The sequence below is a fragment of the Cyprinodon tularosa genome, unplaced genomic scaffold (assembly GCF_016077235.1).
Source record: "Cyprinodon tularosa strain WSP-4 unplaced genomic scaffold, ASM1607723v1 ctg164, whole genome shotgun sequence".
In the NCBI taxonomy this organism is placed as follows: domain Eukaryota; kingdom Metazoa; phylum Chordata; class Actinopteri; order Cyprinodontiformes; family Cyprinodontidae; genus Cyprinodon; species Cyprinodon tularosa.
Window position 1 is genome coordinate 1,098,966 of NW_024038475.1, and position 16,520 is coordinate 1,115,485.

The 16,520-nt window shown below is 41.6% G+C and overlaps 1 pseudogene; it reads left to right on the top strand.

Annotated features, from left to right (window-relative positions):
* The first annotated feature begins 632 nt into the window (after positions 1-632).
* On the top strand, positions 633-15,767 carry LOC119780676 (annotated as a pseudogene).
* Positions 15,768-16,520: the final 753 nt, after the last annotated feature.

Consider the following 16,520-nt stretch of genomic DNA (forward strand, 5'->3'; position numbering starts at 1 on the left):
GCTTTAACAAATCAATGGATTTGTTATTTTGATCTCACAGATTTTAATGAAATGTGTCAGTGTGGTAACTAATTCTAGGCCACATGATTATATTTCTAAGGCCTCCACCATTTTTAATGAGCAGTGAAGGCATAATACCATAAAACTGTCAGATCAGAACAATAATGTCACATACACCAGAGCAAATTAACATGTTATATCAAAGAAGCAGTGTATAAATAGATTACAAAATTATATTACAGAAATAACAACAGAGAGAACAGAAGCGTTTCTCGTATTTACTTAAATAGTATTTGCTTCAGAATTTTGAGATTCAAGATTATAAAAGATAATTTAAGTTCTTCCTGTTGCATATGAAAGGGATGTGGTTAAAAGTGAAGCAAATATTGATTTTCCTGGATAAGAACACTTGAAAGTAAAGTAAATAAAAGGCTCAGCTTAAAAACTTTTGCACAGCTAGAATCAGTCTGGCACCATTTGCTGACACCATGTTTGGCTTCAATAAATGTCCCCTTTTTGTTCTGATATTCTTCCCAAAAACAGGTAAGAACAATTCAGAAGTGTTTTATTGTTAAATTAAAAAGTCACTGATCTACTGCATTTTCTACTCACATTTTTAGTTTACAACTTCATAAATGGAGAAAAGGCCCCTGCAAACTCAATGCAGTATATGGTCTCAGGCCAAAGCGATGGGCATCATGTGTGCGGAGGCTTTTTGATCAGTGAGGAGTTTGTGGTAACTTCTGCAGTATACGGTACACCATAAGTCTTATGGTTTTATTTGTTGCAGATGAACTGCATCAATAATCTCCTTATTCTAATTAATTTCAGCAAACCTGATGTGGTTGTTTTGGGAAGTCATAATCTCCACAGTTCAAATATAGAGAAAACAAATATTGAATACACATGCAAACACCCGGATTACCAGGATGTAGAGTATTGTAATGACATCATGCTTCTCAAAGTAAGTATATTTTAACTTTATAAAATATTTTAAATTAAATATTTTATATTCATCACAGTTATCAGTCTTATCAGCATTTATCAGTTTTATTTTACACCATAATTGTTATTAACGTTATGTTAGATATTATGAGCAGTATTACTACTAATAGTATCTTTATTTTCATTATTTCTCATGATCCCATATTGACTCGCCTGTCAATCCACACAAAATGTCCCAGTGGCATCATCTGTATAAAGGTTACGTACAGAATTAGATGATAAAGAGGAAAATATTTAATGGTAATAACCTATAATCGGATATCAACAAAGGAAATTGTTCTACATGTAGAAAGTTTTTGTACAGTTTTTCTAAGCACATATTGACCCTAATGATATGAACAGAAGCCTAACATGAGCGGGGCATTCAGAATATGCCATACTTCTGGTAAAGTAATATGTTTTTCCTCAATTTTGGAAAGAAGCTTCTGATAAGTGTAAAAACTTCATAGATTTACCTTTTTTTTAATCATATAATCTTAGATAATATATATAAAAACGATATGCACCCCCTATTTACACCAATGCATGATTACAAACAGATTAAATATTGAAAGCTTTGACTAATTCATTTGCAGATTAGAGATCTGTAGAATGGTTTTAAAAAACAGATAGAAGAACATGGTAATATAACTTTTTGTTGTTGTCCTGTGACATATAATCAGACACTTGGCTGGTAAGATACTTTACACAAAACATAGTGAAGAGTGCAAACATTCAGCTAAAAAGCTAAGTCACATACAATTTTTAATTTTCCCCCCATTCTCTCTGCATTTTTAAGGAAAATCTTAGTTTTTAAATTATAAAGCACAGCTCCATTAAAGACTATAGTAAAAAAAATCCACTATTTACTTTTGCAAGCTTCTACTTATATTTGCAGCGACAACTTTTTTGAGAATGGATTTAATGCCTTAGAAAAAAAAGTTTTTGTTTTAGTAGAGTGACAATATATTATTCATTGTAATTGAACCTTAAAATGATAATAATTACCAAATATTATACAAATATAATGATAACCGAGCAAAGACCGCTTCATTTCTAAAAGTAGCAGCATCACATGATATTTTGCATACAAAGACTTGTGCATATTGATAGTTCTAAATGTTTTGTTATTTTTTATTTTAACATCCATGCTGACATTGAAGGTGATAGCTTAAGGGCAGCCTTTAATGCTATCTTAGACACTATTGGCTTTGTTCAAAATGTGAATAGTCCCACACATTCTCATCTTCATACTTTGGATCTTGTGCTGACATACGGCATAGAATGTGAAGAAATAACAGTATTTCCTCACAACCCTGTCCTCTCTGACCACTTTCTAATAACCTTCAGGATTACTTTAACAGAGTTCTCCTCCCCCAAAAGAAGGTTCAATTTTAGTAGATCTTTATCAGATAGTGCAGTTATAAATTTTAAAGAATCTGCTTCACTTTCTCTCTCCTCTGTGTCACTGAGCAGTGCTGCAGAGTGCAAAAGCTTAGCTTATTCCCCTTCACAGGTTGATGATTTTGTTGATGGGGTTGCTAGTTCTCTGCGTACTGCCTTAGACAACGCAGCTCCTTTGAAAATGAAAACCGTTAAAAATAGAAAGCTTGCTCCTTGGTTTAATGCAGAGCTGCATACTTTGAAGCAAAATGCTAGGAAACTGGAGAGAAAATATCGCTCCACAGGCCTGCGGGAGTCCTTCCAAGTCTGGAAAAATGGTTTACTGCTGTATAAGAGGACCCTTTGTAAAGCAAGAGCAGCATACTTCTCCTCATTAATAGAGGAGAATAAGAATAATCCTAGATTTCTTTTTAATACAGTTGCCAAACTCACCCAGAGCCATAGCTCTGTTGAACCGTCCATTCCACCTGCTCTTAGCAGCAATGCTTTTATGGGATTCTTTATAAATAAGATTGATCTTATTAAAAATAAGATCATAAGCACTCCTCTATCCGCGATTGTACCTGAGGTAGTCATGGAATCTGAACCGGGTTTAGACTGCTTTGATCCAGTTGAACTTTCTGAATTAGCAAAATTATTGTCTTCATCTAAGCCTTCAACTTGTATGTTAGATCCAGTTCCAACCAGGTTATTTAAGGAGGTATTCCCTTTGATCTCCTCCTCCATTTTAGATGTGATTAATCTATCTATGTTACAGGGATATGTACCTAAAGCTTTTAAGGTTGCTGTAATTAAACCTCTGCTTAAGAAACCGTCTCTTGACCCAGATGACTTGGTTAATTATAGACCTATATCCAATTTTCCTTTCTTATCCAAAATTCTTGAGAAAGTAGTTGCCAAATAAGTTTGCGATCACTTACACCATAATGAACTTTTTGAAGAGTTTCAGTCTGGCTTTAGAGCTCATCATAGCACTGAAACGGCTCTGGTGAAAGTCACTAATGATATTCTCATGGCCTCAGATAATGGACTTGTATCTGTGCTCGTCCTGTTAGATCTTAGTGCTGCATTTGATACAGTTGACCATAATATTCTTTTAGAAAGACTTGAATATTTTGTTGGAATTAAAGGAACAGCACTAGACTGGTTTAAATCTTATCTATCTGATCGAATTCAGTTTGTTCATGTTAATGACAGATCTTCCACATGCTCACAGGTTACCTGTGGAGTACCACAGGGATCAGTACTAGGACCAATTCTCTTTACTTTATACATGCTCCCAATTGGTAGAGTTATTAGACAGCATGGGATTAATTTCCACTGTTATGCTGATGATACCCAGCTATATCTGTCTATAAATCCAGATGAAACTAACCCATTACATAGATTACAGGCATGTCTTGAAGACATAAAAACCTGGATTACTCTTAACTTTCTGCTTCTGAATGCAGACAAAACAGAAGTTATAGTCTTTGGACCAGAGTCTCTGAAAAAGAAGCTGATTAGCCAGTCAATTCATTTGGATGGGATTAAACTGATTTCAGATAATAAAGTAAAAAATCTTGGTGTTATTTTTGATCAGGACCTGTCATTTAAATCCCATATCAACGAGGTTTCTAGAATATCCTTCTTTCATCTGAGGAACATTGCAAAAATTAGAAATCTCCTGTCCAGGGGTGATGCTGAGAAACTAGTCCATGCATTTGTTACTTCAAGGCTGGACTATTGTAATTCTTTACTATCAAGAAGTCCACAAACTGTAGTTAAAAGCCTTCAGCTGATCCAAAATGCTGCAGCCAGAGTTCTAATGAAAATTAAAAAGAGAGATCATATCTCGCCTATCCTGGCTTCTCTTCATTGGCTTCCTGTTAAATCAAGAATAGAATTTAAAATCCTCCTTCTCACATATAAAGCCTTAAATGGCCAAGCTCCATCTTATATCAGAGATCTGATTGTTCCTTATGTTCCTAACAGAGCACTTCGCTCTCAATCTGCAGGTTTACTGGTGGTTCCTAGAATTTCTAAAAGTAGAATGGGAGGCAGATCTTTTAGTCATCAGGCTCCTCTCCTGTGGAACCAACTACCAGTTTTAGTCCGTGAGGCAGACACCCTATCTACTTTTAAGGCTAGGCTTAAAACTTTCCTTTTTGATAAAGCTTATAGTTAGAGTGGCTCAGGTTATCCTGAGCTATCTCTATAGTTATGCTGCTATGGGCTTAGACTTTTGGAGGACATAGGGACCCCCATTTAATCATTCTGCTTCATTCTCTCTCTGTTCTCCTATTCTGCAGAATCTGTTAGTTCAATCTCTAACCTTCTGCTCTCTCTGCTTTTCCTCAGAGTAGCTTTGCCTCGTCTGTTCCTGTTTGGCTGTGACGTCATCCTGGAAAGAAACATCAGCTGTGCTGCTTCCATCAACACCCTTGTTTATAGGTGTTGGAGATCGGCCTGTTTTCCAGTGTGGTCCTGTTTCTCTGACCGTGACTGAGTGGATGTGCTCTCTTCGTCCTCTGGAATGGGAGCTGGCTCGGAGCTCGTCTGCCTGGCTGTGTGTTTCCTGGATGGGGCCGCCTTTTACAGCTGCTTTTTGTATCTCTGCTTCTGTCTCCTTGAACCCCAGTCGGCCTCGGCAGATGGCCGCTCACACTGAGCCTGGTTCTGCTGGAGGTTTCTTCCTGTTAAAAGGGAGTTTTTCCTCTCCACTGTCGCTACAAGCATGCTTAGTGTGAGGGATTGTATTTGAGTCAATGAGTCAATGCAATCAACTGGTTTTCCTTAGACAGAAAACTTTGACTGTATGATCTGGTTGAACTGTAAAGTGCCTTGAGATGATATGTGTTGTGAATTTGGCGCTATATAAATAAACTGAATTGAATTGAATTATAAAAAAGCTAAATCCTATAAATGTGTTGACATATTTTTATTCACTCATGGATGTGCAAACAGAACTTGGATATTTGTAAGTCTAAATGCTTTTTCCCTTTGTGTGTTTTCAGCTCTCAAGGAAAGCTTCTGTAAACAACAGAGTAAAGACCATTGGCATTCCAATGTATGATATTTCCTTATGTGACAATCAAATGTGTTCTGTTGCTGGATGGGGTAGAACTGAAACCAACAACCTCAGTAAGAGAGTGGTCAAAGTGTCCATCATCAATAAAGAAGTCTGCAATAAGGAGTGGCAGTATAGGCTTCCACCCAATGTGATCTGTGCTGGTGGATATAATACAAGCAAAGGACTCTATCAGGTATGTCTTATGTTTGGAGTATATTAATAGTCTAAACATTGCTGGATAAATTTAGAAAAACTGAAAGAATTCTCATTCTTACAGGGTGATTCTGGTGGCCCTCTGGTGTGCAACTGGATAGCTGTTGGGGTTGTGTCATTCAACCGAAAAAGTACATGTGACTACCTGTCATGGTCGTGGTTCTGCTGTTCTTTTCTTTGCTCCTTGTTTTCTAGATTTATTAGCCTAATTCCAGTTTTGTTGTATTTCTAGATTTATATTAGTTCTCAAGTTTTTCTGTTGTCCTCTTTTGCCCTCTTGTGTGTGTGTGTGTATGTTCCTTTCCCCTTGGCTCCCTCGTTGTCTCCTCTCACACCTGTTCCTTGTCTGCTCGTTAGCCCTCCCTTTGTCTCTGTCTCCTATATATGCTCTCCCTCTGCTCTCACTCTTTGTTGGTTCCTTGTCTTTGCTGTCCTCCCATGCTGCCGTTCACGTTCCTCGTCTCTCCCTGGCTCCTCGTGTTTGGTTTTCCCCAGATGTCTCCATAGTTCTGGTTTGCTTTTGATTATTAGTTGGATTTTTGCATTCCTGCCTTTGTTACTGTTTTTGCCCCATTAAACTACCCAGAAATCTCCTCAGCCTGTCTGCCTCTGCATTTGGGTCCTCTACCAAAACTAACCCTGACAATAGGAACCAACCACAATGGACCCAGCAGAGCCCAGTCTGGACACCCTGAGGGATTTTTTCCTGAAGCTGGGAAAGGCTCTGGACACTATTGCCAGTCTCAGCCCGCCTGAGGAGAGGGTGAGTGCAGCTGGCCAACTAAGGCAAATTCTCCTCACAAACTGCAAACTCATTTCTCCCCCAGTGCTGTCTGAACTGTTTGAAGAGTTGGAGTGGAACCACCAAGCAGCCAGCGCCCAACTCTTCAACAGACCTCCACCACCCAAACCATCACTTCACCTCCTTCCAACTCTGCTCTCAATCGCCTCCAGTCCGGTTCCTCCACCTTCACCAGCTGTTGGTCCCCCCATGCCGTCTGCCTCCTCCAGGCGTAAGCGCCGCCGGGGGAAGAAATCCATTCCCTCTCCGGCGGGTCATCCTGACGCCTCCACTCCCTCTCCGGCGGGTCATCCTGACGCCTCCACTCCCTCTCCGGCGGGTCATCCTGACGCCACCACTCCCTCTCCGGCGGGTCATCCTGGCGCCACCACTCCCTCTCCGGCGGGTCAGCCTGGCGCCACCACTCCCTCTCCGGCGGGTCAGCCTGGCGCCACCACTCCCTCTCCGGCGGGTCAGCCTGGCGCCACCACTCCCTCTCCGGCGGGTCAGCCTGGCGCCACCACTCCCTCTCCGGCGGGTCAGCCTGGCGCCACCACTCCCTCTCCGGCGGGTCAGCCTGGCGCCTCCACTCCCTCTCCGGCGGGTCAGCTTGGCGCCTCCACTCCCTCTCCGGCGGGTCAGCCTGGCGCCACCACTCCCTCTCCGGCGGGTCAGCCTGACGCCTGCTTCAATCCCACTATTCTTCAGGTCAGTTTCCCCTATGGCCTTGGCCGTCACCTCCATGATCAGCAGTTAGCTCCCCGAGTTAGAGATTTAAAGTCAGTCGCCATGATTACACCCACTGCAGTCAGAGCACCACATATTGAGGAGTCAGAGTTATGGGACTACTTTTATGGGCAAAGGGAGGATCTATTCCCTTTCCTTCCACCTCCATCAGTTCCCTGTCAGCCAGCACATCCCAAGCCCTTCAGCGGGCCAGTGTCCTTAGCTCCAGAGCTCTTTAGCGGGCCGGTTTACATAGCTCCAGAGCCCTTTAGCGGGCCGGTTTACCTAGCTCCAGAGCCCTTTAGCGGGCCGGTTTCCCTAGCTCCAGAGCCCTTTAGCGGGCCGGTTTCCCTAGCTCCAGAGCCCTTTAGCGGGCCGGTTTCCCTAGCTCCAGAGCCCATTGACGGGCCAGTTTCCCTAGCTCCAGAGCCCATTGACGGGCCAGTTTCCCTAGCTCCAGAGCCCATTGACGGGCCAGTTTCCCTAGCTCCAGAGCCCATTGACGGGCCAGTTTCCCTAGCTCCAGAGCCCATTGACGGGCCAGTTTCCCTAGCTCCAGAGCCCATTGACGGGCCAGTTTCCCTAGCTCCAGAGCCCATTGACGGGCCAGTTTCCCTAGCTCCAGAGCCCATTGACGGGCCAGTTTCTCTAGCTCCAGTGCCCAGTAGAGGGCCAGATTCCCTAGCTCCAGTGCCCAGTAGAGGGCCAGATTCCCTAGCTCCAGTGCCCATTAGTGGGGGGGTTTCCCCAGTACCAGAGACTCCTGAGCCCGTTATCAGGCCGTTTAGACTAGCGCCAGAGACTCCTGAGCCCATTAGTGGGCCGTTTAGCCTAGCACCAGAGACTCCTGAGCCCATTGGAGGGCCGTTTAGTCTAGCACCAGAGACTCCTGAGCCCATTGGAGGGCCGTTTAGCCTAGCGCCTGAGACCCCTGAGCCTGTTCAGAGTCATCCTGATTTCCCTGAGCAGACTACTAAAATGCTCTCTGAAATAAAGCTAAGCAGGTGCTCCAAGCCTCCACGGCCCCTCAGCGGGCGCTCCAAGCCTCCACGGCCCCTCAGCGGGCGCTCCAAGCCTCCACGGCCCCTCAGCGGGCGCTCCAAGCCTCCACGGCCCCTCAGCGGGCGCTCCAAGCCTCCACGGCCCCTCAGCGGGCGCTCCAAGCCTCCACGGCCCCTCAGCGGGCACTCCAGGCCCCCTCTGAGGCTGTTCCTGTGCCGCAGTCGGCGGCCCCCTCTGAGGCTGTTCCTGTGCCGCAGTCGGCGGCCCCCTCTGAGGCTGTTCCTGTGCCGCAGTCGGCGTCCCCCAAGGTTCCTGCGGCTGCGTCAGAGACGGCGTCACCGCCTGCGTCCTCCAGAGACCCTCCTTCGTCAGAGACGGCGTCGCCGCCGGCGACCTCCAGAGACCCTCCTTCGTCAGAGACGGCGTCGCCGCCGGCGACCTCCAGAGACCCTCCTTCGTCAGAGACGGCTTCGCCGCCGGCGACCTCCAGAGACCCTCCTTCGTCAGAGACGGCGTCGCCGCCGGCGTCTTAAAGAGACCCTCCTACAGAGACGGCGTCCCCGCTGGCCGCCTCCTGGAGCCCTCTGTCGCCGCCGGACCCCTCCTCCAGAGGCCCTCTGTCGCCGCCGGCCTCCTCCAGAGGCCCTCTGTCGCCGCCGGCCTCCTCCAGAGGCCATCTGTCGCTGCCGGCCCCCTCCTGGGGCCCTCCTCCTTCAGAGACGGCGTCGCCGCCGGCCTCCTCCAGAGGCCCTCTTTCGCCGCCGGCCTCCTCCAGAGAGCCTCCTTCATCAGAGACGGCGTCGCCGTCGCCGTCCTCCTCCAGAGAGCCTCCTTCATCAGAGACAGCGTCGCCGTCGCTGTCCTCCTGAGCTTGTGCCTCGCCTCCGGCCTCACGGCCGCCCTCCAGAGACTCTTCCTGGCTTCCGGCCTCACGGCCGCCCTCCAGAGACTCTTCCTGGCTTCCGGCCTCACGGCCGCCCTCCAGAGACTCTTCCTGGCCTCCGGCCTCACGGCCGCCCTCCAGAGACTCTTCCTGGCCTCCGGCCTCACGGCCGCCCTCCAGTGACTCTTCCTGGCCTCCGGCCACACGGCCGCCCTCCAGAGACTTTGTTTGCCCTCGCCCACCTTGGGTGGGTTGTTTTGGTTTTGTTTGGACTCTGCATTTGGTTTTGTATTTCGTGCCCTCCTTCCTGGTTCCCCCTCCGCCCACCCATGGGGGGTTATTTTTTGTTTCTGGACATTTTGGGCATCTGGGATCCGCCCTTAAGTGGGGGGCACTGTCATGGTCGTGGTTCTGCTGTTCTTTTCTTTGCTCCTTGTTTTCTAGATTTATTAGCCTAATTCCAGTTTTGTTGTATTTCTAGATTTATATTAGTTCTCAAGTTTTTCTGTTGTCCTCTTTTGCCCTCTTGTGTGTGTGTGTGTGTGTGTGTGTGTGTGTGTGTGTGTGTGTGTGTGTATGTTCCTTTCCCCTTGGCTCCCTCGTTGTCTCCTCTCACACCTGTTCCTTGTCTGCTCGTTAGCCCTCCCTTTGTCTCTGTCTCCTATATATGCTCTCCCTCTGCTCTCACTCTTTGTTGGTTCCTTGTCTTTGCTGTCCTCCCATGCTGCCGTTCACGTTCCTCGTCTCTCCCTGGCTCCTCGTGTTTGGTTTTCCCCAGATGTCTCCATAGTTCTGGTTTGCTTTTGATTATTAATTGGATTTTTGCATTCCTGCCTTTGTTACTGTTTTTGCCCCATTAAACTACCCAGAAATCTCCTCAGCCTGTCTGCCTCTGCATTTGGGTCCTCTACCAAAACTAACCCTGACACTACCTAAATGTGCCCAATGGCTATACCGACATTTCTAAATATTGTGACTGGCTCAGTGATGCTGTAGGAAAAAAAAAATGTGTTTTCATGCGGACTTTTAGAATAGATCAGTTATCCAGCTCAACCCCATAGTGTGTAAGTAGAGAGATTGTGCTTCTAATTTAGGTCACTCTTGCTTTTTCTAGGCTTCATCTAAATTGCACAATAAAACAAAAAGCTGCAGAAATACCGTCAGTGGTTTTTCTCTTTCTTTTTCTCTAATAAGAAGAAGAACCATAAAGGACAAAAAAAATTTTGGGAATACAGAGTTGTACACTTTAAACCAGGTCCACAGCTTCTGGCTGATATAATCCATATTGTTAAATTTAACATCTTACACAAATGATCGAGAGTTTACAAAATGTTTGATTGTATGATATGTGCATGTTATGATGCTTTTGTCTCTTAATTGCATAAAGGTAATGTCGAGATTATGGGGCCTATCTCAAAAGTATGAAGTTAAAAACCACTAGACAACAGTTCATCTACAGCAAGAGCATACAAAAAAAAAAACAATAGAATATTGATCCTGTAGAGAATTAGTGCGCACCTATGATTAAAGTTATATAATTAAAGTTATATGCATGTCATCTTTTACATTGAATAAAGGGCTTGGTTTGAAAGTCTAAACATTTTGTGCCTTGACATAGAAAGGACTGAGCTGAGAGCAGTACAGCTGTACAAATAAGGCTGATTAGATAGTGCACCTCTGCAGGAGTAGACTGTTAATGAGTAATCCTAAGGTGTAGCTTTTGCAAGGGTAAGTTTCTAAGATAAGATGGAATTTTGGGCACAGCAGATGGTTGGGATCACTACTGTGCCGAGTACAGCAACAGAAGGGCAGATGGCCAAGGTTATTTAGGCCTCAGAAGCAGCAGAAAAGTCAAGATAAGGCCGGTTGGAGGAGCATCGGCGCAGATGTACCCAGCCTAGTTAAACAAAATGTGTTTGGAAAGTGGAGCTATAGGTTTCAAAACACTCACACCCTGAGCAGTACAAATGTAATGATTTACTGAAACTTTGAGCACCCTAGTTCGATGTGAAATGTTGCAAGCATAGATCACGGAATAGTTTTATGTGAAATGTTACAATCATAATTACTGGATGAAAACATTGTTTTAAAATAATAAAAACTAAACTGAAAACTGTGTTTTGAAATAATAATAGCTGGAAAATAATGGTTGATGATTAAATAGCAACATATGATATTATGACTTATAAGAAAAGTAATCATGACATGTAATGAAGTGTTTATTGATTAAATATATAAAAAATGTGTTTTGAAAAGGACTTTCCACCGGTAAAATAAAATTAATTAGACTTAACCGAAGAAATGCATGTGAAATGATGAAAAAGAAAGGAGGAGCTTGGGGGAGGAGCCCCATAGCTCGAAATGTATAAAAGGGAAGCTGTTTCATTGTGTTGTCAGTTGTTTTCCGGAGAACAGCTCAGTGTGGATGCTGTGTTTTGCAATAAAACACTCTGGACTTGGAAATCCGTGACCTCTGCCTGATTTTTACAATTTTTGGTTGAAGACTTTTTCTGCCTTTTGAGAACTTTGAATTTTTATAAAAACTTAGTTTCAATTTTTGAGTAGTTAAGAAAGAAAAACCACAACAATCCCTTTATGGTAAAATTTTGGTAGCTTTGTCAGCCAAAATTTGACCTTATTAAATATGGCTGTAGTGGACAGGACATTATCGTATGATATATGGCTATCCGCCACTTTAACAGCTGAGAACAGTAAACTGTTTGTGGAAAATGACAAATAAAGAGATACTGATTAACTATCAATGTTAATAACCTGGATCAGTAAAAACCTGATCTGTCCCTGTCTGACCTGATTGCTTGCATGTTCTGCCTGACACTGATCTGTTTGTCTGCCTGGCTGTCTCCTAACCTGGAACTGTTTCTTAACCTTGTCCTGGATTTCCCTCTGGTGCTTCATTTGACTTCTGATCACCTGGCTCTGACCCTGGTCTTCGCCCCTAACTATAGATTCTGATTTTTCCTCCAGTTCTTCCTGCCTGCTATTCTTTTAAAGGTTCTGACTAGGGCTGGATATTTTCACCAAAGTCCTGAATCGATTCAATTTTGATTCATACAGTTCTAAATCGATTAATTTCGATTTGATCTCTTTTTACAATAATGAAAGTGGTTCAACTGTGTTTCAAATTACTCATGTATTTTATTTTTCCTGTCATATTAAACACAAAGTGCAAACTTGTAAATCGGACAGTTTAAAGTTGAGATGTGAACAAAACTGTCTCAAAAGTGCAAACTTGTTTGTGAAAAGGGAAAAAGTGAAGCCTCACTCGAGCAAGCAGACATGCATGAGCTGCATTATCTTCACTGCACAAACCATATGTGCAGCGTTGTCTGAAACAACAAGAGGGTGTTTGCTGCTAAACCCCAATTTGTTAACGTCTTCAGTTAACCTATTTGCTATATTTGCAGCTGTCTGGCTTAAAGTCATCTTGAAAGCATCTTTCCTGCTCATTTAAATGTGAACGTCACGCGCGACACTAAAAAATGAATCGATCTCATTTGCTAGACATCGATTTTGTTAAAATGTATAGTAATCGATTTAAAATCGATTAAATCCATTTTTTTACCCAGCCCCTAATCAAGTGAAGAAAACAACATTTTTTTTTTTTATCATTTCCCTATAGGTGTAGGAAATAAATACAAGACTGACATTTTTTTTGACACCAATACAGGAGTCCTTGCCCATTCTGTGTGCAAACACCTGAGCAACCTGTTGTTGGAAGGATTTAAAACCTAAAGAGGTCCACCCTCCTAAGTAGTTTCTAACTCAAAGGCAGATCAATTTCTCTGATTAAAGCCTGTTTTGTAGTTGCCATGACCCGGATGACTGAGAATTTTCAAATGCAAATGAAAGATATAGGTTATCAAATCGCATAAGTTTCAATTAAGAATTTAATGTGCAGTCTGAAAATATGTGAACATGTGGCAACAACTTTAACAAATCAATGGATAAACTGATTATGCTTCCTGCCTTTGAAGTATTTTTTTGTGTCATTTGTAACTGTAAGCCCTGGATCTCATCTGTGAGGCTTATTTGGATCTCAGAGATTTTCAAGAGCAAAGGAACACGTTATATCGAAAAAGCAGTGTATAAATAGATTACAAAATGGTATTGCAGAAATAATAACAGAGAGAACAGAAGCGTTTCTCATATTTACTTACATAGTATTAGCTTCAGAATTTTGAGATTCAAGATTATAAAAGATAATTTAAGTTCTTCCTGTTGCATATGAAAGGGATGTGGTTAAAAGTGAAGCAAATATTGATTTTCCTGGATAAGAACACTTGAAAGTAAAGTATATAAAAGGCTCAGCTTAAAAACTTTTGCACAGCTAGAATCAGTCTGGCACCATTTGCTGACACCATGTTTGGCTTCAATACATTTCCCCTTTTTGTTCTGATATTCTTCCCGAAAACAGGTAAGAACAATTCAGAAATTTTTATTCTTAAATAAAAAAGTCACTGACCTACTGTATTTTCTACTCACATTTTTAGTTTACAACATCATAAATGGAGAAAAGGCCCCTGCAAACTCAATGCGGTATATGGTCTCTGTCCAAAGCGATGGGCGTCATGTGTGCGGAGGCTTTTTGATCAGTGAGGATTTTGTGGTCACTGCAGCATACTGCAATATACCGTAAGTCTATGGTTTAATTCTGTTTATTAGTTGCAGTTACTGTATCAATAACCTCCTTATCCTAATTAATTTCAGCAAACTTGATGTGGTTGTTTTGGGAAGTCATGATCTCAAGAGTTCAAATGCAGAGAAAATAAATGTTGAATACACATACAAACACCCAGATTACCGGGATGTAGAGTATGGCGATGACATTGTGCTTCTCAAAGTAAGTATATTTTAACTTTATAAAATATTTTATATTAAATATTTTAGTTACTAACAGTTATTAATCTTATCAGCATTTATCAGTGTTATTTTACACCATAGTTGTTATTACCAGTATGTTAGATTAGCAGTAGCACTACTAATAGTATCATTATTTTTATTATTTCTAATGATCCCATATTGACTCGCCTGATGTCCCAGTGGCATCATCTGTATAAAGGTTAAGTACAGAATTAGATGATAAAGAGGAAAGTATTTAATGGTAATAACCTATAATGGAATCTCAACAAAGGAAATTGTTCTATATGTGCAATGTTTTTGTTAAGTTTTTCCAAGACCTTATTAACCCTAAATGATATGAACAGAGGGCTAACATGAGGGGGGCAGAATATGCCATTTCCACTTTTTTTAGCATGGAGATGAATTCTTTTCTCAATTTTGGAAAGAAGCTTCTGACAAATGTAAATATCGTGTCGTAAATTTACCTTTTTAGCTTTGACAAATTCATTTTCAGATTAGAGATCTGTGAAACAGATTTAAAAAATAGATAGAACAACATGGCAATATAATTTTTTGTTGTTGTCCTGTTACGTATAAGCAGACACTTGGCTGGTATTGAATATCTGACAGGCTGGTAAGAGGCTTTATACAAAACATAGCGAAGAGTACAAACATTTAGCTAAAAACCTAAGTCACATACAATTTTTGATTCATTTTATCTCCCCCTCTCCCTCTGCATGTTTAAGAAAAATCTTCATTTTTATTTTATAAAGCAAAGCTCCATTATAGTCTATAGTGAAAAGAATCCACTTTTTACTTTGGAAGCTTCTACTTATATTTGCAGTGACAGCTTTTTTTGAGAATGGATTTAATGCTTTAGGGAAAAAAAGGGTTTTGTAGTAGAGTGACAATAAAGTATAGTATTCATTGTAATTGAACCTTAAAATGATAATATTTACCATCACAAATATTATAATGATAACCAAGCCAAGACCGCTTCATTTCTAAAAGTAGCACCATCTCATTATATATTACATACAAAGACTTGTGCATATTGATAGTTCTAAATGTTTTATTTTTTATTATAAAAAAGCTAAATCCTATAAATGTGTTGACATATTTTTATTCAGTCATGGATGTGCAAACAGAACTTGGATATTTGTAAGTCTAAATGCTTTTTTCCCTTTGTGTGTTTTCAGCTTTCAAGGAAAGCTTCTGTAAACAACAGAGTAAAGACCATTGGCATTCCAATGTATGATATTTCCTTATGTGACAATCAAATGTGTTCTGTTGCTGGATGGGGTAAAACTGAAACCAACAACCCCAGTAACGATCTGAGAGTGGTCAAAGTGCCATCATCAATAAAGAAGTCTGCAATGGGACGTGGCAGTATACGCTTCCACCCAATGTGATCTGTGCTGGTGGATATAATACAAACAAAGGATTCTGTCAGGTATGTCTTTTATGTTTGGAGTATATTGATAGTCTAAACATTGTTAGATACATTTAGAATAACTGAAAAAATTCTCATTCTTACAGGGTGATTCTGGTGGCCCTCTGGTGTGCAACGGGATAGCTGTTGGTGTTGTCTCATTCAACCGAAACAATAAGTGTCACTACCCAGATTTCCCCAATGTCTATACTGACATTTCTAAATATCGTGACTGGCTCAAACGTACTGTAGAAAACAAAATGCCTCATGCTGTAGAACAAAAAATAATGTGTCTTCATGGGGACCTTTAAAGATAGATAAGTTATCCAGCTCAACCTCATGGTGTGTGGGAGGAAACAATACAGCTTCTAATTTAGGTCACTCAGGTTGTTTTTTAGGCTTCATCTGAATTGCGTAATAAAACAAAAAGCTGCAGAAATACCGTCAGTGCTTTTTCTCTTTTTTCTGTTAAGAAGAACCATAAAGGATAAAAATTATTTTGGGAATACAGAGTTGTACACTTTAAACCAGGTCCACAGCGTCTGGCTGATATAATCCACATTTTTAAATTAAACATCTTGCATGAATGATTGAGAGTTTACTAAATGTTTAATTGTATGATATGTGCATAGTATGATGTTTCTGTCTCTTAGTTGCATATAGAGGTAACATCCAGATAATGGGGCCTATCTCAAAAATATGAAGTTAAAAACCACTAGACAATAGTTCATCTACAGGAAAAATTATACAAAAAACAATAGAATATTGATCCGTTTATGGTAAAATATTTGCTGCTTTGTTTAGCCAAAATCTTACTTTATTAAATATGGCTGTAGGGGGCAAGACATTATCGTATAATATTTGGCACATTAACAGCTGAGAACAGTAAAGTGTTTGTGGAAAATGACAAAAAATAATACAGATTTGTCAATATTAATAATCTAAATCAGTAAAAAGCACAGAAGAACTATCTGAAATTGACATGATGCTAGACCAGACTCTTAAGCAAGCGACAACTGTGGACACAGAGGCAGATTTAACAGTTTATTTCCTGGTTAAACGGAGAAGAGCTCAGTCAACTTAGACCGAAGCAGGGAGAGAGAGAGGCTGAGTTTGGATCCTTTTCCAGAGGAGGGTCTTGTGTTGGATTGAGGGTAGACAGGCAGGCTGATTGTACCTACTG